Raw genomic sequence first — 25,125 nt, 5'->3', positions numbered from 1 at the left:
TGGCAGCTTCTTTCTGTCTGGCAGAAAATATGTTTGCTAGCAACTGAGCTTTTCACCTTCCCAAATGAGAGTTTTCACTCTACTTGTTGATTGGTTAGCTGAAAATAAAAGTAATCAGATTGGCCCAGAACTACTATGTCTTCTGTCAAGTTCTAGGTAACATGTGGACAGGGGACAGACAGGGTAGAAAAGTCTGTTTTGTCCATGACCAGAGGAAGAAGGAAGATTCTAGGTCTGAGAACCATCATCCTATATAAATGTGCTGAAAAATAAAATATTACATATGACCCATTGAAACTCACATCTTGTCCACTCTACAAATGTCCTGACAAGTGGTAGGAAATAGACTGAAAATTAATTTCAGTAATAAAATAAACCAAGTATGATTTCTTGGCATGTCTCTACTCTTGTTAAAATCACTTGTGTATAAATGATAACATATGCTTTTGTTCTTGTCTGTTTCCACTACAGGCTGGCATGTAATCTACACTGCTTCTTATGTTTGTGGACCAGAGGTCTTGATTTCCTTTTGTCTTAGATGCTCAGAGATGGACAACTACCAAGGCTTTCAAGCTTTTCCCTGTCTGAAAGTTCTGTACCCTCTGCTGAAAGAACAAGCTTTGGACCTACTCCTGCAGACACAGGTTCTTTTCCACCAGAGGGTCAGAAAGAAGAAAATGGGATGAGAAGTGCTTAAGAAAGAGACTTGGAAGGAATAGAGCTCAGAGAAACCAGAGGTTTTCTCTTCCCTGTTTAGTTCTCTGACTTACTTCCTTGCATAGACTTATATCTACTACTAAATAGAGTGGAGAAATGTAGATGTGCTCAAAATTTCCTTGAACGAAGTCATTTATCGATAACACATCTCTTTTTTCCCCCTCCACTGTCTCATAGAATATGGAGTACATGAAACAACTAGAAACTTCCACAGACATATTAGTTGGTCATTTCTACATTTCTAACTTCTTTCTCATCTAAGCATCTTTGTCCTATTTTTGCTCACTTAAAATGTGCACTATTTAGAGGAAATAGAAAAGCGTGAGAAGGGGAGACATATCCTTTTTCATTTGTTTACATTTCTGTGTCTCTTGTCATCTTCTGCCTACCTCCAGACCTTTAATTACACAAACACTTTTGTATCACCAGCATTTCTTTCTTTTTCCCTAGTGGCAAATATTCTTTTCATTTTATTTTCTGTATTATTTTAAACATATACTTTTATTTTATTATATTTCCAGGATATATATATATATATTCTGCCTCCTTGGAACTAGGAAGACCTAGACCATAATCTGTGAACAAAATGTGATGTAATTTAACAAGGATCCCAGGTCATTTGGGAGGAACTCAATATTCACTTTTTAACCCTCTGAGTTACCAGCCAATAGCTCTGAGTGTTACCAGTTCTTTGCATTACCGGCTTAGTCTTGGGTTATTTTGTTTAATATGAGGCATAAATAGTAAAGAGGCAAATAATACCAACTGAACAAAGCTCTACTGGGGTTTATACTCCAGCATAAGGTAGATACGGTATGGTTAAGAGTTCCTGGACTGGCTCTCCAAAAAGAACAAAAGCTCACATGGATAAAGAGGTGGGTTTGTGCAGGTGTACAGTCAACTATTGTGATCCCAGAATCTCTGCACACATCTTCTTAGTTCTTTGCTATCTATACCAAGGTTTGCCCTTAACAGGGTGATCTACTGTGTGTGTTGGGCCCATCTGCACTTGGTTCTCAAAATAATGTGGAGGTTGTTCACTATGGCCACTCTAGGCAGGTCATATTTATGTCAAGTTTATGCATATTACCACATACAGTGGTTGAGAGGAGGGCTTGAAGGAGGAGTCAGCAGCGTCTGAATGGACTCATTGATGGAAACATTTTTAAAAAGCAGTATACATTAGGCAGGAAACTTGGGGAAATTAGGGCCCTCCCCTCTCTGAATCACAAGGAAAAATACATGTTTATATCTGAGATCTATTTCAGTTACTTCCATAATATCTGGAATCCCTTAAATACAGTATAGGGGTTTTTTTCATTATAAAAGACTTGTTGACCACAGAAAGCACAATTTCATAAGTAGAAATAGAGGAGTACAGGGCACATATGCAACAATAATTCAGAAAAGGGAAATGTCATCGTGTAACAGCATAAATGAGCTTGCTGTGGTGCCCAGGCCACAGGAGTCAGCAAGCTCAGCGATAACCACCGGCCCTCGATCAGCAATTTCCAGTTAGTCAGACTCATGGTTGAGGGCACAAGGCAAAGCACGTAATACCTATCAGTGATAATTCAGAAGCAGGAAAATGGAAAAAGTCTTAAAAATAAAGCAACTTGACTCTGATGCCAAGGACGAAACCAGGAACATGGGTCATAGCTAAGAGAAATGAAGGTGGAGAAGGCATGGAGGAGCTGAGTCACGGGCCAGAGAATGAAAGCCAGGGCACCAAGTGTGGAACACCGTGAGTCAGTCCTCCTCAGGAAAACAAGCAGAGAGCCTTTCCATGAAATAGCGGCCCTGTGAAAGTGCTTGACAGCTTGGTCTTCAAGCCCGAGTAGTGACTTAAGGCTACTGAGGTCTGTCTCTTGACAGTCCAGGATCTGATGGACACAAGGATTCCAGTGGGCATAGCTTTAAAAGAAGTCAGATCCCATCAGAAAGGAAGGAAGGATTGTATTCCATAATGTGAGCCTGTGATAATGAAACAAATTGAAAGGGCAGATAAGCCAAGATGGCATAGGACTGACTAGACTTCCAGGTCACAGAGTCAGACCAATGAATTCAGATCCCAAAGGTTCTGTGGAGGAAGGGAATAAAATCATATAAGAAAGATCATGTGAAGGAAAGCAAGGATTTTCCATTTTTCTTTGAACCTCTGTTTTATTTGTATTTTGAATATCTGACCTGAGTTTTGCATGGTAATATTTCTAAATGGGACAGCCTAGTAAAATTCATAAATCTTAGAAAATTCTATGATAATACAAAGTACAAATAATAACTAAAGGCTCCTATCTCCAATATTCCCCAAATTGTTTCTCGATTTGATAATATATGCTCTTCATAAATATATACTTATGTTCCAATGAGTTTGAGAAAAACTAGAAAAACAAACCTCACAGATTTCCTTACCTCAGAACTCACGTCATTTTAATCACCAAGAATAGGATCTGTTTGCATTCTTCTTCCAAACTGTTGATGCTCCTCAATTTGGTCTTCAAGTACCTCCTGACATCTTTCCTGGGGCTAGTATTGATTGAAACATCATTTTGGTATATTCTGTTTTAGTTTACTTGTTCATTCCTAAGAAGCAAGCAGTTTGGCTGATTCTGTTCACCAAATAGGATAGTTTGGAATAAAGTAGCTATTTGGGCAGAATTTGCCATCTCTCAAATTGCCAAATTCTTGGTATTGTTCCTAAGAAAATGTTTCATGCATAATACACTGAATGTGTTCTGGGGAGAACAACGCCCAGCTTTCAGGATTCTGAATGGACCTCAGGGTCTTTCGTGCCTTTGAATAATTACTTTCAAATTCCATTTTGTTGGTGAGACACAGAAATCCAAGTTTTAAAAACTGATTCTTAAAACATGGCCACATAATTAAACTGCACATATTTTGTGCAATAAGTATATCCTCATACACTAAAAAGAAAGAAACTGCTATATGAAACTTGGGATGAGTCTTAGTTGTTTTTTTTTTTAAGTTGGTCATAAATCAAAATGTTGAGTTGATTCCAGGAGTCCTACTCTACAAAATGGATCTAATAATCTCTATTATTCCACCAGAATGAATTGAGAAGATGAAAGTATTGTGTAAACCGTGTAGGCATGTACAGTTACAAATGGCACTAATTAGTATGTTTTGATTATATATATATATATATATATATATATATATATATATATATATTAGCAGTACTGGAGATGGAATCAAAGGGCATTCTACCTCCAAGCTATACTCCCAGCTCTATTTTTATTCTCTATTGAGACAGGATCTCAGTGAATTGCAAAGGGTCTCACTAAGTTGCTGAGGCTGGCTGAGAACCACAATCTTCCTGTCTGAGCCTCCCAAATGCTGGGAGTGTGCCACCACACCCAGCTTAAACAATATATTTAGCATTTTTGTTTAACTGAGTAGTTTAACTTTCAAAATATTTTATTCAACTAAAACAATAACTCTGTGTACATGTGTCTACATTCAATTAAGTTTGAAGCCGGGCATGGTGGTGCACGCTTGTATTCCCTGCGCTTGGGAGGCTGAGACAGGAGGATCGCACAGGTTCAAAGCCAGCCTCAGCTACTTAGTGAGGCTCTCAGCAACTTAGTGAGACCCTGTTTCTAAATAAAATATAAAATAAGTCTGAGAATATATCCCGGAAGTAGAAAAGCCTTTGGGTTCCACTCTCAGTACCACAAAAAAAATTTTAATGAAAAATAAATTAAGCTTGATAAATAAAAGTTATGTCAAAATTTGTTACCTATTATCTCTGAATGTGATTTGCCTAGGTATTAAATTGGGAAAACTAATCCATCCACCTCTAATTCCTGAAAAGATACAAAGGTTTTTTTCAATAGGTCGTGTGTTTCACTGCATCTCATAAATGTCTTATGGAACTGATTCATTCTCACTGTTAGGTCTAATTTAGCATCTACCACATCCCACTATAAAACCATTACTGAGAAATAAACAAAACAGACCAGATACCATGTCTGTGACACAGAAATGGGCACATCATTTACCTAAGTGCAGACTCTGAGTATTTTTATGTTACTGTGAGAAGTTAAAGCATGCTGTTGACGCACAGGCCAGTAAATCAAACACACAAAATGTTGTGCCCCTTCTCCATTTATATCCATTTTATCAGTGTTTCTAAGAGAAATTCCCATATTCTGAATTCAGCTCACTGAGACGAGACCTGAAATTCAAATATAATTTAATCACTGAACTATGGTTGTTAAAAACATTGTAGCTGAATGGTGAAAACAGATGGTAAGATTCTGTTCATCAAGCACTTTTACTAATTTCTAAGAATGTAATTAGTAGATTGAGGGTTTCATTTCCCCTTTGTTTTTCCTTCTTGTTTCTCTTTTGTGATTTTATGGTTCATAAGACATTTAGAAAATAATAACTATTGACATTTACAGCAAGTACTTAAACTAGAAACAGGGTTTGAATTCATTGGCTCAAACGTGACCAAGTTAAAAATAAGAGAGAACTACAATGTGCAATTTAATCACAATCCAATCTATATGTTTTCTAAAGGCAGAGGGAAAAGAAAGCAAAACCAAAATATCTAAATATTTTGCAAACATAACCTAGGCATTTCATTTGGTTCAAGTCCCTGATTTATAGACTATTATAAACAATTGGGCAAAGCAATAGCCTGCTTGGAGCTTCTTCAAAAGAATGATGCAAATAGCAGGAAGAAAATTAATAAGCAACAGATGCATGTGTGCGCATTTCGTGAAAGTGGCTGTGAGTACAGCATGTGCTCCTTTGTTTGTGCATGTGTTTCCTTAGCACACATGCCATTTGCATCTGTAGGTATCATGTAAAAACATCACCATCACAAAAGAGATGTAGATTATTATAATTTTAACAGACATCAGAAAGACAAGTGTCCATCATTGGAGAAGATAGATGCTTTTTCTCTCAGCTGTGTATCCTTTTTTCCTTCAAGCACAAACAAATTATGGAAAAATAAAATAAAAAAGCAAAGCAATGGTTTGCCAAAATTGCTTTGAGATGGTTTTAAATGCGGAAACCAGTCCATCCAAGGCTTCATCTTTGCTTCAAACCATTTTCTTCTTATGTATTCAGAGAAATTTTCCAGGCAAAAGTTTTATGATACTCAGGTAAGTTACATCTTCAGTCTGGGTACTTCTACTTCTTCCATATCCAGCCACTGACAAAAACAGATTAGGTTGAAAAATAATCCAATTAAATGTGCTTGTCTCCATTAAACAATAAGACAGAGTAGAATTTTAAGGTATTTATACCCCACATCATTGCCCTTTTACTCTCTGTTTATATATTCTATAAGTATCTAGTAAGTGTCTATTATGTTTCAGGTACCTGGAACTAGGGTATAATAATGAGCATGAGAAACAGTTCCTGTTTTCAAAGAATTTAAAACTCCAGTCAATAAAATATTCAAGAAAAATATATAGTCAGTAGATAGTTTTGACCTCTATCCACTCATTGAACATAATCATTTAAATAGCCATGCATCATTGGTTGGACATATATTTATTCTCACCATATCTATTTAAGCCAGACACCATTAAGTTAAATGCTAAGGTAAGTATAAAGAAGCAAAAATATCATTGCTCTGAAAAAGTTCAAAGTCCATCACACAAACATGCAAACACATAGTAGTAACACATACCAATACAAACATGCACTAATAAAATGCCAAGTACAAAGTAGATGAGGGGAAAAAACACTCTCGCTATAACAACAGTAGACCAAGGTGCTATATGGCCTTCAAAGAGTTGAAAAATACTGCCTAAGGGAGATGGAAAAGTTTCCATAGAGGAAATGGCATTTAATTTGGGTTTTAAGAGATGAATATACATTTCCCAGATGGTAAAGAATAAAAAGACTGCTGGGAAGAAACAAGATCACAATACAAAGGCGCAGAAACCCCAGTGAAAATGTGTGATCGCTCATGCCCAGTCTCAGGCTCCAAAACTCCAGCACAGATGGGTTTGCTCTACACATCATAACCTTGGGGAAATTGGTATTCATGCACATGAATGCATGAAAGCATGTTTCTTCCTGCTGCAGATTATTAAATAAATAGGAAACTAGAAGTTGGGGAAATGAAGCAGCAATAAATCATAAGGTAGAAAAACAAAAAGAGATACAGTGCAATAAAATCTCAGGACGGAAAAGGAGCAGAAGGAGGTTGGTCCCAAGCCTTGCAAATGAGCTTTCTAGCTTATATGTGGGAATATCCCTAAGGATATGGAGGGTGGCTTTGTTATGCACTTATTATGTTCAAAATTAGCCTCACTGACTCCTGCATTGGGGAGTAGAGGTTAAGGAATATAGACTATCATAGTTTTGTTGTCCAACTCAGGCATCCATGTCAATGGTGAATGTCGACAGGAAGAGAGAAAGAAAGTAAAATCACGATGATGAAAGGTAACTGTAAGCGATACCTTCAAATAGGCCTTGAAAATGTAGGTGATGGACAGATACATTGACATCAAACAAAGCAAATTTATAAGCTCCACATTTAAAATACAGACAAAGATACTTAAAAATCACTGGTGATCAAGAATGATTAAATGAATATATATTCATTCTATGCTATTCATTACCAGATAAAGGTATATTGCCATTCTCATTACCTGGTGGACTTTTATGGTTCAACTATAATAAACAAACTCTAATCATCAGAATTTTGATACTTTCACGCATGATTTCATTTCCCCAACCTTACTTTTTCCCAATCATAAATTTCTCACATAAGAATTTTAAATATAACTTTCAGTATCTTCAGCTAAATCCACCAAGTTCCATTGGGTTCTAAACATACTGACAGACCTAGGATATTTGCAACAGGCAGGATTTGCAAAGCAAATCTGGGGAGTTTGAAATATATCCTGTAACTAGTAAGAAACAAAGGGAAAGTCTAAGGTCTTAAAATGTCTTGAAAGTAATTTTTATTTCTGCCTCCTCTTCTTGACAACTGACAGTTGGTTTTTTTTTTGTTTGTCTGTGTTTGTTTTTAATGCCATTTTAAAAATATGTAGTCTTCTTAGAAATTTATTGGGAATTTTTTGAGGACATATGCCTTAAGGGAAAAGGATTTTACATGTCTTAAAATATAAAATAACCAATGCTCTAATTATAAAAGTATAAATTTTTCAACCAGAAATAAAATCTACATTGAGGCTCTTTAACTGCAAAAGAAGAACCATTTTTAAGTACATAAAATGTTTAATGGACAAACAGACACTAGGCAATCTTACTTCCAAAGATTCAGGATCTCATTCTTGAGATTATAATCTGATACACTAAAGATATAAAGAAAAAGAAGCTTTGCCAGGTACAGTGGCATAAATCTTTAACATCAATACTTCGGAGGCTGAGATTTAAGAATTTTAAGTTTTAGGCTGACCTAGGCACATTAGCAAGATCCTATTTCAAAAGAGAGGGTGCTAGAGGTGTAGCTAAGAGTTAGAGTGTGCCTGGGTTCAATTCCCAATACCACAAAAAAAGAGGGTAGAGAGCACTGAAATCTGGCATTGCAAACTAATCATATATAAACTATGTACAGTAAGGAGCTTTCTGGTGCCAGGAAATCTCAAAGCCACACGAAATTAATCAGCACCATACTGATGTTGTCTTCTCAGAACTTCCCATTCGTTTCACAGCCATCACATACTATGATTAGTTTATCCCTCTCTTTCTCTATTGCCAACTGAACCAAATTTTATACCAATGTAACTTTTAAATTTTAAATTCTCATTCAGAGTGTTGAAAGAAAATAGAATGCAGTGGCATGCTAATTTATTAGTAACATAATTGATATTAGCATTGTTAGCTTATTTATTTATTTGCTTGTTTATTTTTGTGGTGCTGGGGATTGAACCCAGGGACATTTACCTCCAAGCTAACACCCCCAGCCTGATATTTTGTTCTTTAATCTGACACAGGGTCTCACTAAGTTGCAGATGGCCTCACTCAGTACCTGAGACTGGCCAAGAACCCATGTCTTCCTGTCTCAGCCTCTGAAGTGCTGGGATTACAAGTGTATGCCACCACACCCAGCTCATTATTAACTAATTTATAAACTCTCCATTAAAAATATTCTGAAGCCAGGCACAGCCAGGTACTCGAGAGGCTGAGGCAGTGTGCTCCCAAGTTCGAGGCCAGCCTGGGCAATTTAGTAAGAGTCTGTTTCTGAAAATGAAAGATAAAAGGACCGGGATTTAGCTCAGAGGTAAAGTGCTTGCCTGTCCATGTAAGAGTCTCTGAGTTAAATCCTTAGCACTGCATCATATATAAATTAATTAATTAAGATAAAAAAATAAAATATATTTACATGATTTGTATGCATCTTCTTTAACAACTTCAGATTACAAATATAAAACAATGGCTTCCTGAGACTAGACTATTTAACTCAAAATTGGTAATAATAATAATTATTATTATTTCAAGCTATTTCTATGGATATGGGTAAAGTAAAAATGGCAACACAGATAAGAACACAATACCTTTTTCTTCAAATTTTGCTAGACAGTTTTTGCTCTGATTTGAATTTTGTCCTCTCCAAAACTTATGTTGATATTCAACAGACATTATAACAATACTAACAGGTGGCTCTTGAAGAGGTGATTAAGTACTGAGAGTTGCATCATATGAAAGGCATGGGACCATTGTAAAAGGGTTATTGGTCCCCCTCTTGCCTTCTTGCTCTTCTCCCTTCCACCATGAGATGGTGAGACAAAGTAGCAAGAGGGCCTTTGTAGATGCCAAACTCTTCACTCTTGAACGTGCCAGCCTCCCAAACTGAACCAATAACTATTTCATATTAATTACTCAATCTGTGGCCTTCTATTACAGCAACACAAACTGGACTGACATCATCAACCAGCTGACAGCTATCAAGTTTTCCATTGGCTTCTGCATTACCAAAAAGCTGGTCCTAATGACAAAGGCTCTACCAGGAAGCCATCTATGTGTTTGTATTAGATGAGTGGCCATGGATGTAGTTTACTTCATCATAATCTCTCAAACTTTCCTCTTAGACAAGGTTGTGAAAGATACATTGACACACCCTTACCATTGCAATGGAAAAGCTACACCAAGCCTACTTGAAGGAAAACACACAAGGTTTTGCAATAATGTGACTCCTACAGGGTATGATCTACATAACACAACACAGGAGATTCTGGTGACTCCTCAACCTTACCTTGTATTGAGATTGGCAATTGAGTGAGAGTATAATATTTTACATTTATTTGCATATCCACATCTGCAAGCATAATTCAGCTTTCATGGTTTCCCAGGAAACAGAACCTCTTGGCTGATAGAATGATCCAAACAAAATTTGTGGTATGGCTTTCCCAAGTAATAGGAATCAATGACGAAATAAAAGCATGGGTGCTTGCCTCAGTACCTGGCCATTAAAAGGGGATAGCTATCAAAGGAAGCAGATCTGTAAAAGAAGGCAAGTGTCTGTGTAGCCCTTCTTTCCGCTTTTTGCAACTAATACGTAATGCTTTCAAGCAATGAAAATAAACTGGGTGTGGTGGCACACACCTGTAATTCCAGTACTTGGGAGGCTAAGACAGGAAGTCCTCAGCTTTGGAGGCAACCTCAGCAATTTAGCAAGACTCTCACCAGCAACTTAGTGAAAAACAGTTTCCAAATAAAACATAAAATAGGGCTAGAGTGTCACTCTAAGGTAGGATGCTGCCAGGTTTAATCACCAACACCCCCTTCAAAAAAAAGTCAATCATGAAAATAAATACTGGAAGAAGAAAAAAGGATGAAAGAGGACCTTCTTAAGGATTAGTAGCTGAATCAGTTCTTTCTCTGCTTTTCTTCTATTGTGGGTTTTTCTAAATTATTACTGAAGGCCCTGATTCAAAGGATGATAATGCTGGAAAGGACCTAGAAATCATATTGCACTCCAATGGTTTGAAAATATTTTCCCCAGCATTCAAAATATGTTTAAAATTAATACAAGTCCAACACATAACTTTGTCCCGGTTGAAGCCCAATCAGGCTCCTTCCCTCCGCAGCTTCCATCTTCAGTGGATCCTAAAAGAATTCTGGACAATTCTTCCCAGAGCACAAGCCTAGAACATACCCCCTACATAAGAAAGTGGAAGGAAACCAGGCTTATAAAGTGGAAGCAGCCAACATCGCAAAGATACTATGCAACATGTAAACTTTTCCCCCCCACTTTTTCATCTCCTAAAATTTGTCTTTTCATCTTAAATTCATTCTGCGCATCTGCAAAATGACTTCTCAGGGGAGGTAGATTGCCCCCCCAAAATCACTGAAAACTGATTTAGCTCAGGAAATCCAAACACCTGGTTGTGAAATGCAACCCTTCCAATGTTGCCATATAACCACTGAATATTTAATTAAGGTCTACTAACTGATAATATCAGTTTTTATGTGAACCGTCACATGGCAATTAAATTTCTCAGATTACGAGTTTTTTAAGGAGTTCTCCCGTGTGCGTCAATGGCAAGGGGTTCACTTTCCAAACCTGTCTTGTTTCCTCAGTGAGTCAGTCTCTCAGAGCTTATATTGCAGTCATCATTTGTATTATAAAAGTAATTAATCCCCAAAGTAAGAAGCATAACTACATATATAGTCTCTATGAAATTCCTAGTCTAAAAAGTCATTTTGTATGGTTTGCTTTCTTAAGTATTGCTTAATATTACCCAACTATGACTAGTACTGTGCAAAAATATAGAACACATGGGAGAAGGCCCTGGCAACAATGAAACCTGGGGAAAGTTGTGCATTGGAAGGAAAAAGTATGATGTTGGTGGGCAAGGAGGAAAATATCTTTAAATAAAAAAAAGGAGAACAGAAGAGTTTGGCGTATTGTGCTTTTCCAAACGTATGGCTTCATTTAGCAAACTTGGGATGGTCTGTATTTTTTCCATTATTATTACTTGTGTGTTAGCACAAGTCATGGCTTGGCCTTCTCCTTCCCAGGCCTGACGCTGAGTCAATGCTCAGTATCCAAACCACACATAAACCATGTTCCCCTTAGAAAGTGCCTATCCAGTGACTTAATAAAAGTGTTTAATGGTTAGAAAGGGAAAAAAAAGTGTTTTCTTATTCTTTTATATTTAAAGCCACTCAAGGTTTACATTAAAACAAAACTATGGCAGCAAAATTCCAAAGGAGGAATAAAGAACTGGAGAAGTTTAAAATGGAATGAGATCTTCCTATCTCTGTGTTACTCTTCTCATTCCTCTTCCTGGAAGCCTGAGTGATCCAGCAAGGTGTAGAATAAAAATTTTTACAGAAAGTGTAACACAGGTGGCCAGTTTTACAGAAAGCTGATTTCTGGCTTTTTGGTGAATTTGTACAACTGGATTTATGCTCATTAAATGGCCCTAAGAGTAGAATAGTTGACTGCTGCTTCTGGTTAACGTGTATAATTCCTATAAGAACAGATAAAATAATTATGAAGGACTATAACATTGAAGTCATAAAAAATGCTAGTAATAAAAAGAGCAAGTAATTTTGAGCATTTAATGTATTTCAGACATTAATCTGAGAACTACATGGATCATACTCTTTACTCTCACAACAAAGCTTTCTTTTGTATTTTGCAGATATAGACAGTGAAGTTTAGAAAAGTTAGGTCACCCGTTAATGGTTGCAGAGTTACTAAATCATGAAGTCAGTATCAGGAGTCTTTTTTTTCTGCCTTCATTCCAACACCCTCTCCTTAATGCACAACGTCACTTTCATTTCTTAAGGAAGTTGGACTATTTGTAAAGCCAGATGAGTTCACATAAAAAAAAAATCTTCTAAATCTCCACTAGCAGAGAAATAGTATATCATTTCCAGCAACAAATGGGATCACAGCCATCAACAGCTACTTTCCCAATTTCATCTCTCACAGAAGCCTATTCACATGTATCTCATGCTCCAAGTAAACAATCTCTGTGCCCTTCCCATCTCTATGCCTTTGTATTTACTGGCCTATTGTACTATTGTCAGCTATACATTCCTTTCATGAATCTACCTACTAAATTCTAAACTTTAATTTCCAGACTAAATGTCACTTCTCTTGCAAAGATTTTTTGGAAAAATTTTTGGCAAAGATTATTTTTTATCAGATAGCGTTTGTGTTTTGCACAATTTCCAGTTGCCTTGCAATTGCTTCCTCTCACCTTCTTTCCTGTAGAACACACATGCAGAGGTCAGGCGCTTAAAAGGATCACAACTGTCTAACATCTCTGGCACATGCTTAATGAAAATGCGACTGATTTCTTCTCTCATCTTTCATCCCTACCTCTATATTAGCTTAAATCAAAGACAGTCAAGAAAATCATAATGAGCTGCTCATTTATAATTTGTTTCCAAAAGATTTTTAGAAGTGCAACATGTAATGTATAAATGCTATGAAATGGTGAATCCTGACACATAGAATACAAGTGATTTCAGAAAAATGCTGCCAGTAAATAAATCTGTCCAAAATAAATGAAACAACAACATAGCTGAATCTATAGCCCTTGAAAGATTAGATAATTATTATACTTATCAACCAAGTTAATTTTATATTGATCAGAATAACCAAAAATGATTGAGGGACTGAGAGGATTTAAAAAATGAATGACTGACGCTCATTCATTCAGTTCTTTTATGCATTCGATTGTTTATTTATTCATTCTTTAGTCATTAAATAACGCCTCTATTTTATGGTTGATAATGTAGGCAGTATTAGAGCTGAAGAGATAAGTAAGATATGAGCCCTGCCTCAGAAACATTACAGTCTAGAACAGGGTCTCTCAGTCTCAGCACTATGGCATTTGGAACCAGGTAATTCTCTGTGATAGAAGCAGACCTATGCATTATAGAATGTCTAGCATCACCTCTGACCTCTGTCCATCAGTTTCTAAGAGCATCCTTCAACTGCCATTCAGAGTTGTGATGATAAAAGTGTCTCCACACTTTTCCAGATGCCCCAGGGGGGGAAAAAAAGCCTTCAGTTGAGCACTACTGAAGAAAAAAAATAAGAGGCAGGCATTAGAAAGTACAATACATGACAAATAAATGAATATAAACATGGAAAAGTAGGTAAGATAAAATGGAGGTGAAAAGTAGTATCAGGAAATGTTTTTATATACTTTATTGTAAGTATATATCATAGTGAGGGTCAATGTGGTACAAACATATGTGCACACAGAACTTGGCGTGGTTCCCTCTGTACCTTACCTCCCTCCTCACGCCATCCCCCATGCATGTTAGTGAGATTAGTTCATATATGGGCATAGCATTATTTGAACTATTTATTTTCTCAATTCTCCTTTTGCCCCCTCCCCACTTTCCTTTCCCTACCTCTTCTAATATTCTACTAGTCTCTCTCCTCATTTCCTAAGGTCCATATTGTTTCCCATTTTTGCTCTAGATTCTACATATGAGAAAGAACATATGACCTTGGCTTTCTGCAACTGGGTGATTTCACTTATCATAATATTCCCTAGTCCTACCTTTTTTCCTAAACATGACATAATTTTTGCTTTATTTTATTGCTGAGTAAAATTCCACTGTGTGTCTATACCACATTTTCATTATCTATTCATCTGTTGATGGACACTTAGGCTGGTCTCATAATTTTGCTATCATTAATCATGCTGCTATAAATATGGATATGTATGTACCACTATACTATTGTGACTTATATTTTTAGAAAGATACAGAGAAGCAATTCCTAGTCTTCTATTTTGTGTGTGTGTGGGTCTGGGGATGGAACCCAGGGGCATTCAACCTCAAAGCTATACCCCCTGCCCTATTTTTTATTGTTTATTTTGAGACAGGGTCTCACTAAGTTGTGGAGGGCCTCACTAAGCAGCTGAGGCTGTCTGTGAACTGCAATTCTCCAGTCTCAGCCTCTCCAATGCTGGGATTACAAGAGTGAGCCACCATGCCCAGCTCAATTCCTAATCTTTTAAGGAACCATCATACTGATATCCATAGTGGATGCTCTAATTTACACTCCTGCCAGATATTAGAAACTCTTATTTCCTCATATGAGGAATAGGAGTTCCTATTTCCTCACATACTTGCCAGCATTTTTCTTTCTTTTTGCTACTGGTGATAAAACCCAGGGATGCCCTACCTCTGAGCCACATCCCAAGACTTAATTTATTTTTCTTTTGAAGTAGGTTCTTGATAAGTTCCTAAGGATTTTGCTAAGTTGCTGAGAATGGCTTTGAAGCTGCAATCCTCCTGTTTTAACTCCTTCCCAAGTACTAGAATTTGAGGTTTTCACAATCACACTAGACTCACCATTGTTTATTATTTTTATACTTCATGGTTGTCCTATCTAACATTAGATGGAATTTCAGTGGTTTTGATTTGCATCTTCCTGATTCCTAATGATGTTAATTGAACATTTTCTCACATGCTTATTGAGAATTTTATTTCTTCTTTTGAGAAGCACCTATTCAGTTCTTATGAAAATAAACAAAAGACCCAGAATAGCCAAAGCAATTCTGAGCAGTAAGAACCATGCTATCAACATCACAATACCTGATTTCAAATTATACTACAGAACTATAGTAATGAAAACAGCATATATTGGCACAATAGCAGACACATAAACCAACTGAACAGAATAGGTAACACAAAACAAATACACTAATAGCCAGTTGATTTTTCACACAGAAGCGAAAAACATATGCTGAAGAAAAGACAGCCTTTCAACAAGTGGTGCTATGAAAATTGGATATCTAAATGTATAAGAATGAAATTAGACCACAGTCTCCCACCTTGCACAAGAGTCAACTCAAGATGAATCAAAGACCTAGAAATTAGACTGAAAACTTCTCCATTACTAAAAACAATCATAGGATCAACTCTCCAATGTATAGGTATTGGTAGAAACTTTTTCTATAAAGCCCCCAAAACTAAGTAAATAAATGATGGGGTGTGTCCATACAGCGCCTAAGGAGATGCATCCTCCCTCGGCCTGAGCGGCCTGCAGCCTAAGGCAAAACTTTAAGTAAAGTGATTCAGCAGAAAATGGGCTAAGATGGTGCCTGGAGGAAGCTACGAAGTCGTGGTTTCCCCATTCATTATGGGTGGGGAGACTGAGCGGTTTTTCCCTTTCTACCTTTAAAGGAGCTTTCCGCACACATGAATGGCTCATGTACTGGCTGGGATTGGCTGTAAACTACATGCTAGTGATCTTTATCCCGGATAGGCTAGGCTATTTCTCATGGAAATTCCCCTCGTGGCTTGGTGCTATATATAGGACTGCTTGGAGAGAAATAAATGAGATCTTGCTTGACTTGACTCCCGGCTCGTGGGTTTGTGTTTGAGTCTTCGGTACTCATCATCTTTGCAAGCCCCGCCGCTGTTGGGCTGGATTCCCGACAAATAAAACCAAGAATCAGTAAATAGGATGAAATCAAATTAAAAACCTTCTATGCAGCAAAAGAAATCATTGAGCATATAGAGAGACTAGAGAATGGGAGAAAAATATTTACCAGTTACTCCTCTGATAGAGAACAATTATCTAGACTACATAAAGAACTTTTAAATTTTAACAAAATAAAACAAAGAACCTAATCAAAAAGGAAGTACTTTGAGCTATAAAAAGCTCAAGAATGTGATAACAGCCCTTCTTTCTGATTAAGAAACATGCTATTTGTCTTTCAACATGATGTAAAGGGCATCTCATGATAGGGTCTCTTCTTAGAACCCCAAGTGGGACCTCCTTCTTCATTTTATTTCTTCTACCCCCTCTCCTCTCTAGATTCAAATTTGTGTCCAGCATGGATAACACTGCTCTGTAGTCATGCTCCTTCTCTTGAGTCCCACAAGCTGATAGGCCCTTATAGATTAAGGATGATAAAGAAGAAATAGTCTGTGGTAGCACTCTTTCTTGTGTGTGTTTATGGAACTGGGGTGGAACCCAGGGGCTTTTCTACCTCTGGACTATTCTCCCAGACCTATTTTATATTTTATTTTGAAACAGGGTCTCACTAAAGTTGCTGAGATTCTCACTAAGTAGCTGAGAATGGCTTCAAACCTGTGTGATCCTCCTGTCTCAGCCTCCCAGGCGCTGGGATTACAAGCGTGCACCACTAAGCCAGGCTAATGTGATAGTACTCTTGAGGCTCACTCTATAGCAGCACAGCATAGGAGTGACTCAGAAGTCACTGTGTACCAAGCATAAGTTTTCTGAGGTGGGAAAATGTAGAGCTAGTGTGATATATTGAGTGTACTATAGCCAAAGGTTGAGGTATAGAAGGATCTACAGTGCCAGTAAGCACCAAGGTAGCATAAAGTCAGCAAGAAAGGACCACTGCTGGGTCTCTCCCAGTGAGGAACAGAGAGCAGAGTATGTTATGGTTTAACTATGTAACATGCCCCAGAAAAGCTCATGTGTTGGCAATTCAGAAATATTCAGAGATGAACTAGTTGGATCAAGTTCTAACACTATTATGAATGTGTTTACTAGGTGATAACTGTAAGCAGGTGGATATATATGAAATATGTGTGTCATTGAGGGTATATCCATGGACACTGGATATGTCTCTGGTCTCTCTTTCTCTCTGTCTCCTGGAAGCCATGAGTTAATCAGTTTTCTTCCACCATGTCCTGCCACCATGTTTCTGTCTTGTAGCCAGCCTGCCATGAACTGAACTTCTAATACTATGAGCCAAATAAATCTTTCTTCCTCTGAGCTGTTCTTGTCAGGTATTTTGGTCACAGTGATAAAAAAATCTAACTAATGCAGAGAGAAAATACAAAAGGCTGGGTATAAACTTAAGGTAAATATAATTAGGAAAAATATAGGAAAAGACTCTGAAATAACATTAAAAACACATTAGAATTTCTCACTTAAGAGGATTTATTGAGGAAAATTTTATCAGTTATAGAATATGAATATGCTCCATATTCATTGTCTATCTCTACTATGGTATGATGACTTTCAATCTAGCTACACAATACCTTCCAAATTAGAAATACAGAGATCTGCAGGCACACACTACAAAGTGTTTTAAACAGGTCTGGATAATCAGAAAAGATGGATGAAAATGCAAAATTTTGAACAGATCCTATAGGATAAAAATAAGAAATAGCTTGCTGAGATAGAGATGGCAAGGAAGAGAGACAAAGTGTTTCAGAGATGGAGACAGATGAAAGAAGGCCTGGATATGAAAAAATCAGAAGAATTTGAGAACTAGAATATACAGTCCACATATAAAATGTCTAAAGAGTCAATGTTTGTAAAAAATGTATTATATTCCAAGACTTATGCTAAATACTTTATAAGCATAATCTTGATTAATTTTCATAACAACATAAGTAAGCAACCTAAGTAATTCCACCCATTGAGCTATTTTCTTATCGTCATCATCATCCTTCTGTTTTATAAAATGTACAGGTACAAGTAATGAGTGAATGTATTAGAAAGAACCGGTTAGCCAGGCGTGGTGGCACACACTTGTAATCCCCGCACTTGGGAGGTGGAGACAGGAGGATCACTCAGGTTCAAAGCCGCCGCTCTGGCTTAAGAGACCCTGTTTCCACATAAAAACATAAAAATAGGTCTGGGAGTGTAGCCCGGAGGTAGAAGGGCTTCCAGAAACCCAGTACCACCAAAAAAAAAAAAAAAAAAAAAAAAGTTAATTGGAGGAATTGAAGTATTTCACTGTCTTAGAAAAAAAATAAGGGATGGTGGATTCATGAGTCTTTTCAGGGGTAGAACTCAAAATTATTGGATGCAACCAAGCAATTTTTAGAGTTTAAAAGAGAGAAACCAAATCTTTGAAAATTAAGAACAAGTACCAAAATGATTCTACTAATATTGATCAACATAAAGTATAAAGGGGGGTTCAGGGATGCAAAGATGTGCAAAGAATAAGCAGTAAAATGAGGAGCTAATATTTGTACTGCTGTGTATGAACTACCAGCAGTTGGTTTGAAATGGTGGGAGGCTGGAGATTTGCAATGAGTAATGATCAAGGACATAAGTTTAGATGGCTTTTATGTTGAGGTCAAATTTGGAGTCCTAAGGTTGGCTATTAAGGTAAAAAAAATAAGAAGAAAGAAAATTAAAACAGATGTTGAGACCTGTGACTAAAATAGAACCCACTGCACAGGTCCACAAGTTCAATCTATCTTGCTTTCTGGTTAAATATTAACAATTTCCAGAGGAAAAAAAATCAATAGTGTTTTTTTTTTTTTATTTTTGCTCCAAAGGGACCAGGGAAAATAACCACAAACAGAACTTCTTCTTTTACATGGTCCTCTCTAATATAAACATTTCCAAGCTTTATCCTCTCTCTTTACTCAGAGTTTCCTATATTCATATTATCCTATGCTCATATACGGAGTCCCATGGACTTGAGTCTCTTGCTATTTCTCAGACTATGTGTCATATCAGGTGAGGATTATTGAAAGGGGACATGATTTTTTAGTGCTGGTGGGGTAAGTAAAATAGTGACCTCCTACTGAAGGACATTGGGCCTTTCAGTTTGATAGCATGAAATAAGGTCAAAATGACTTCTTGAAATGCTTCATCTCTGATCTCTCCTATAGGAAGAAACGACTAAATACTTAGCTATTCAGAGGAATATAGCAAATGTTTAAGATACTGCCTTTCCTCCCCATCTGTCTTTGATTCATTAAATTCTATCCATTTAAAATTACTCTATCCCATATCTTGAAGCTGTCAAAATCACATCTTTGAACATTGTATTAGTCAGCATTCTCACTGCTATAATCTCTAAGACTGAAAAACCAATTTACAGAAAGAAAAAATTATTTGCTCATGGATTTGTGTTCAGTCCGTTTGAGACCAGAGACTTTAGCACTCAGGGCAGGGTTGTGATAAGCAGAGAGAGAAAGAGCATAAAAGCTTTGCTACTCACATTTTGGAAGTCAGGAGCAAAAGAGCAAGTGAGGGAAAGAGGAACCACATATAATCTTCAAGGCTGCAGTCCCAGGGAACTACCTTCTCCAGCCATATCCCACCAGCCTGGACCACAATCCAGATAAATTCATTACAGTGTATTTGTCCACTGCTGAGATTATAACCACATTAAGCTTCTAACATGACCACTCAATTTCTGTGAAAGCTGGGTAACACTCCAAATTCAAACCATTAAACTCAGCCTCTGACCCCCTAGACCTCATGACCTCCTCACAGTGCATTTAGTCCATTTCCAAGGGTTCCCCAAATGAACAGTTCCAGCATCTTTCAAAAATCCTGAAGTTCAAAGTCTCCTCTGAGACTTAAAGTGAATTCATGTGAGTCTCTTTAAAAGACAATGAAGATCAAAATAAAAAGCAAGTTACATGCATCCAATGTACTATGGTAAGGAGTGAACATCTGCATTTCCAAAGGGAGGAAGAGGGCTATAGAAAGAGGAATGAGACCAAAACAATATAAAACTTCAGCAGGATAAGCATTTGACCCTGTAGCTCCACATGGCAGTAAGAAGCAATCCTCAAAGGGTCTTGGACTTCCTGCCCCTGTCAACCTGGTCGATCAACTTGGTTGGTTGCAATGGATGTTGTGCTTACTCTTTAATCCTTGCTCCATGGCTCACAGCCTGTAGCCTTTTCTCTTGATCGTTCCATGTTTTTGGGATTTTGGTTTTTTTGTGTGTTTTTTTTTCCAGCAAATCCAACATTACATGATCACTAAGATAGACAGTCAACAGAAAAGACCTTAACATTTTTTTAAATCACTGCCACTGGGGCCTCTTCAATCACATCCATTGGGCCCACTTTACCTGGGACACAGCTGGTCCTGTATCCATTCAGGCCACCATTGGCCCCAGCTCCATCTGCTGCCTCCATCATGACTCTTGCTGGCCCCACCACCATCATGGCCACCATTTCCTTTTTCCTTTTAGCCATCTTTCTTTCACAACATCAGAGACTCTGGGCCCCAGTTTTACATGTGTCTTCCCAGCTAAACTTCACAGCTATTAAATCTCTATGCTTTACTTTCCACTTCCAAAAATCAATATACAATTCACTAAACATGAACATCAATATCTATAATACAGTTTGGATATTTTGCTGTTTTGAGATTTTTCTCTACCAGTTGCCTCAGTCTATCATTTTTAAAGTCAGCCTCACACAGTTTAAGGGCAGGAGCAAAATGCTGACAAGTTCTTCACCAAAGTGTAACACATATGGCCTCAACTCCATTTTCCTATGGAATTCTCTTTGCCTTCCAAAATTTCCTTAGCATGGTCTCTACTGTCTGCTTTTCTAGCCACATTCTGCCCCTTCCAATTTCCTTTAAAAAAAAAGTTTCAAAGACTCACAGAATGCATGGTCAGACTTAGATACAACAGCCACCCCACTTCTCTAGGACCAATTTCTGTACTAGTCAGCATTCTCATGCCATAATCTCACATAACTTAAGAGGAAGGAACATTTATTTGCTCACAATTTCAAGTTAAGTCAGCAGATATGAGGCAAGGGACCATAGATCTCAGGGCATGGTGGCAGGAAGAGGAAAGAGGAGAGCACAGGCTTCACTCTTCACATCATGGAGGCTAAAAGCAAGAGAGCAAATGAGGAGAGGAGGAACCATATAAAATCCCTGAGGAACTCGTCTTCTCCAGCCATACCCTATCAGCCTGGGCCACCACCCACCGCTAAGATTACAACCAAGACCACTTCCAACATTGTCACCTGGTTTCCGTGAGGACTGGGGGACACCATAAATCCAAACCATTACAGTTAGACCTAGTAACTCTTCAGGAGACTGTCAGTCATCCTGTGCCCCTAGCACTTTACATCTCCATTAAAGCATCCATTGTGCTCTTCTACATTTTTTATTGGTATTGGGGATGGAACTCAGGGGTGTTCTACTTCTGAGATGCATCCTCAGCCTGATTTTATTTTTTAGTTTGAAACAGGTTCTCACTAAGTTGGTGAGGCTGCTTTCAAACCTGTGATGCATTCTTCCATATTTTAGGTGTGTGTGTGTGTGTGTGTGTGTGTGTGTGTGTGTGTGTGTGTGTGACTTCAACTGAACTGGATTTATTGAAACAGACACATGGTCATGTAAATAATAACAAATCGAAGGCTTCTGTGAAAACCAAGTCACAAATTGTTCTCCTAACCCCTTCATTTCAAATTAAAATAACATTTGCAGCAGGAAAATCCCCATTTGCAAATAACAACAGTGTAATTAGCCTCCAATTTTACTTCCTGCATCACCAGTGCAGCTCTTCCTCTTTCCACACAATGCAAGACATTTTCATAAAGGAATATTTGCATAATGGATTGGAAAAGCATATAATCCAAACATCTAGATTGTTCCACATATGGCTTATTAGCTGTTGCTGAAAATTCCGATATGAATTTCATATTGATACAATTAAATGTGACTGGAAAAATACATGCTTCTCACATTTTCAGTTATGCATATGTATATGTTTGGCATAGAATTCAACATAGTCACAGAAATTTTTAAAAAATAAATAAAAGCTTTCTGCAGCTGTATCTGTTAACCATCACTGTGCTACTTCCTGGAAGCAGAAGATAAATAGCAGTACTGGCCTGCTGGCCATCTCACTACATGGCCATAGTAAGAATATCTAATGTATAATTCAGTCAAGTACCAGGATTTCCAGCTTGTTCTTTGTGATGATCAAATTATGCTTTAATTTGAAATTTTCTGGGTATATGTAAAAAAGAGTTTTTCAAACCACCTTTTCTTAATTTTCAAGAAGACAAAACAGGTGATGAAGCCGGGCGTGGTGGTGCACGCTTGTAATCCCAGCATTCGGGAGGCTGAGACCTGGAGGATTGCGGTTCGCGGACAGCCTCGGCTACTTAGTGAGGCCCTCTGCAACTCAGTGAGACCCGGTTTCAAAATAAAGAATAAAAAATAGGGCAGGGGGTATAGCTCGGAGGTCGAATGCCCCTGGCTTCCATCCCCAGACCCGCAAAAAAAACCAAAAACAAAAACAAAAAAAAAAAACAGGTGATTACATATAATCTCCTTTCTCATCACTTCCATTCTAAAGTGGTCTGAACAGTGTGTGGCCTCCACTGTGTCAGAATAAAAACATACCTCATTAGCTTCATGGGAGTGGATGAGACAGCCAGGAATGTAATCCAATAGGAAGGGATTGAGAGAGAAGAGGCCCTGCCCTTATACTTTCACACTTGTAGTTTCAATTCTGTCCTCCATATGCTTAAGACAGGGTATCTCATGCCCAAGTTTGGGTGGCCTTTCTTCTTCACATTTCTGAGCACATTGAGCCTCAGAAAAATGAAGGCATCCTTCCATATCCCTCTGGATCATTTCACTTTGATTTAGTCACCTACTCTGGCAAAGTTACATAATACCTGAAATATCTCATCTTCATTCTAAACAAAATAAACTTGAAACCAAAGGTGACATGCTGTTACTAATTTAGGTTGCACAAACTGTCTTACAGAAAAATAGATTGGTATGATGTCTTTGATTGGATTTTCTGGGCACAGACACTGAAAATTATGTATACTAAGGTAATGCGTATTTTGAATGCATTTAAGAGAGATGGAAGCAAGATTTTGTAGGAAGTAAAGTTGAACCATGATCAAAGTTACACCAAAAAATTTTAATCTATTTCATAGAGAATATGAACTTTGAGTTAGGAGTGACCCTTTAAGAAGTTTTCTTTCCTTTTTTTTTTTTTTTGGTGGTGCTGGGATTCCTGGAAACCTATCTATTTCTAGGCAGCTACACTCTGAGACCTATTTTTATATTTTCTTTTGGAAACAGGGTCTCTTAAGCCAGCACAGCTGGCTTCGAACCTGCTCGATCCTCCTGTCCCTGCCTCCCAAGCGCGGGGATTACAAATGTGCACCACCACGCCCAGCTAAGAAGTTTTAAAGTGAGACAAGGGGCCAAGTCATTGAGGCCTCAGTGACCAGTCATTAGATACTGACTTTCCCCAACAAAATAATATAACCATCAGTGAGGGAGCATCTTTCCACTAGGGGCAACTCTTAGAGAGAAACACAGGTTGTAACCATCAGCAGCCAATATATTCAGGGTTACGAAATGAGCACCTGGGCTCAGAAAGGTGCTATCTGGGGGACACACAATGGTATCTACTACAGTCCACCTTCATTTGATACGCTTGCTTCTACTCTATTCCTATTAATTTCCTCTCATTAAAGGACAGCTTCTTTAGAGTTCTAGTTGCCCTTGCTTTCCAATGAAATGTACAAGGATTAACTACAAGTCTCTCGACTATAGCTAGCCTCAGGCTACAAGTAATACTTGTAATACTCCTGTGTCCCCTTTTCACCCATCCTGGATTTTTCATGCTCTTTATTTGCATCCATGTTGGTCCAGGTTGTTTCTCTGTTATGGTGACTCAGAGGTTCAGGGTTGATCATCTCAGAGGTTCTGAGCCCCTGTTCACTATACATGATTTCTTGAGTTACAGTTGCTGTAATTATCCATTACCATCCCCTCGTAATTGGGATGGGCGTACCAAGAATCATCCTATTGGAGCAATGGTGAATGTAGAAAAGAGGCCAAGGATTTAAATCAAGAAAAACAAGTTAGGCTGATATGATCAGGAGAATTGTAATTCCATATCACCAAAGATAAACATCCACCACTCTGCACTGACATAGGGTCTATTCTCTTAATTACTTCACTGGTGACTTTTTATTAATATATAATCATGATCTCATATGATTTCTCATTATAGTTAGGAACACAGTAATATTTCAAAGTGAACAAAAAATATGAGGGCCTTATCATAACTTTTTTTTTTTTGGTGCTACTGGGGTTCCTGGAAACCCTTCTACCTCTGGGCTACACTCCCAGACCTATTTTTATACTTTTTTATTTGGAAATGGGATCTCTTAAGCCAGCATGGCTGGCTTCAAACCTGCGCCATCCTCCTGTCTCTGCCTCCCAAGTGCAGGGATTACAAGAGTGCACCACCACGCCCGGCTTCTATCATACTTCTTAATACTGTGCTTCTCAGTTGTCACCACCTTCCCCTGAAGTTTCTTTCCACAAAAGATCTCTTTACTAATCCCCATGTTTCTCCAGCTAGCTTCCAAACCCACCAAGCTGAGGATATAAGGCTGAAGGCAGTGTTTCCAAAAGGATGATCTTTGCATCATCTGTATCATAATCATCAAGGAATGTGTCCCCAACTCCATAAATTGGATATCTTGGAACAGGGTCTCTGAGTGTCATTTTAAGTATCTCATAATTATTATACACTCTCGATATTGAGATTCATAATCTTGACTCCTTCCAAATGTTTCCAAGAATTTTATAGAAAAGAACCTTCAGACTGCAAAGGAATGAATCTCTATATGGATCTGATCTGAAGAAGCCTTGCTTCCCAGTTTGAATGGTTCTGGCTCAAGTAATTATTTATGTAGCAGTTTTGTACATTA

Source organism: Muscardinus avellanarius (genome assembly GCF_963383645.1).
Source record: "Muscardinus avellanarius genome assembly, chromosome: 5".
NCBI classification, from domain to species: Eukaryota; Metazoa; Chordata; class Mammalia; order Rodentia; family Gliridae; genus Muscardinus; species Muscardinus avellanarius.
Note: the sequence above shows the minus strand (reverse complement) of the source record.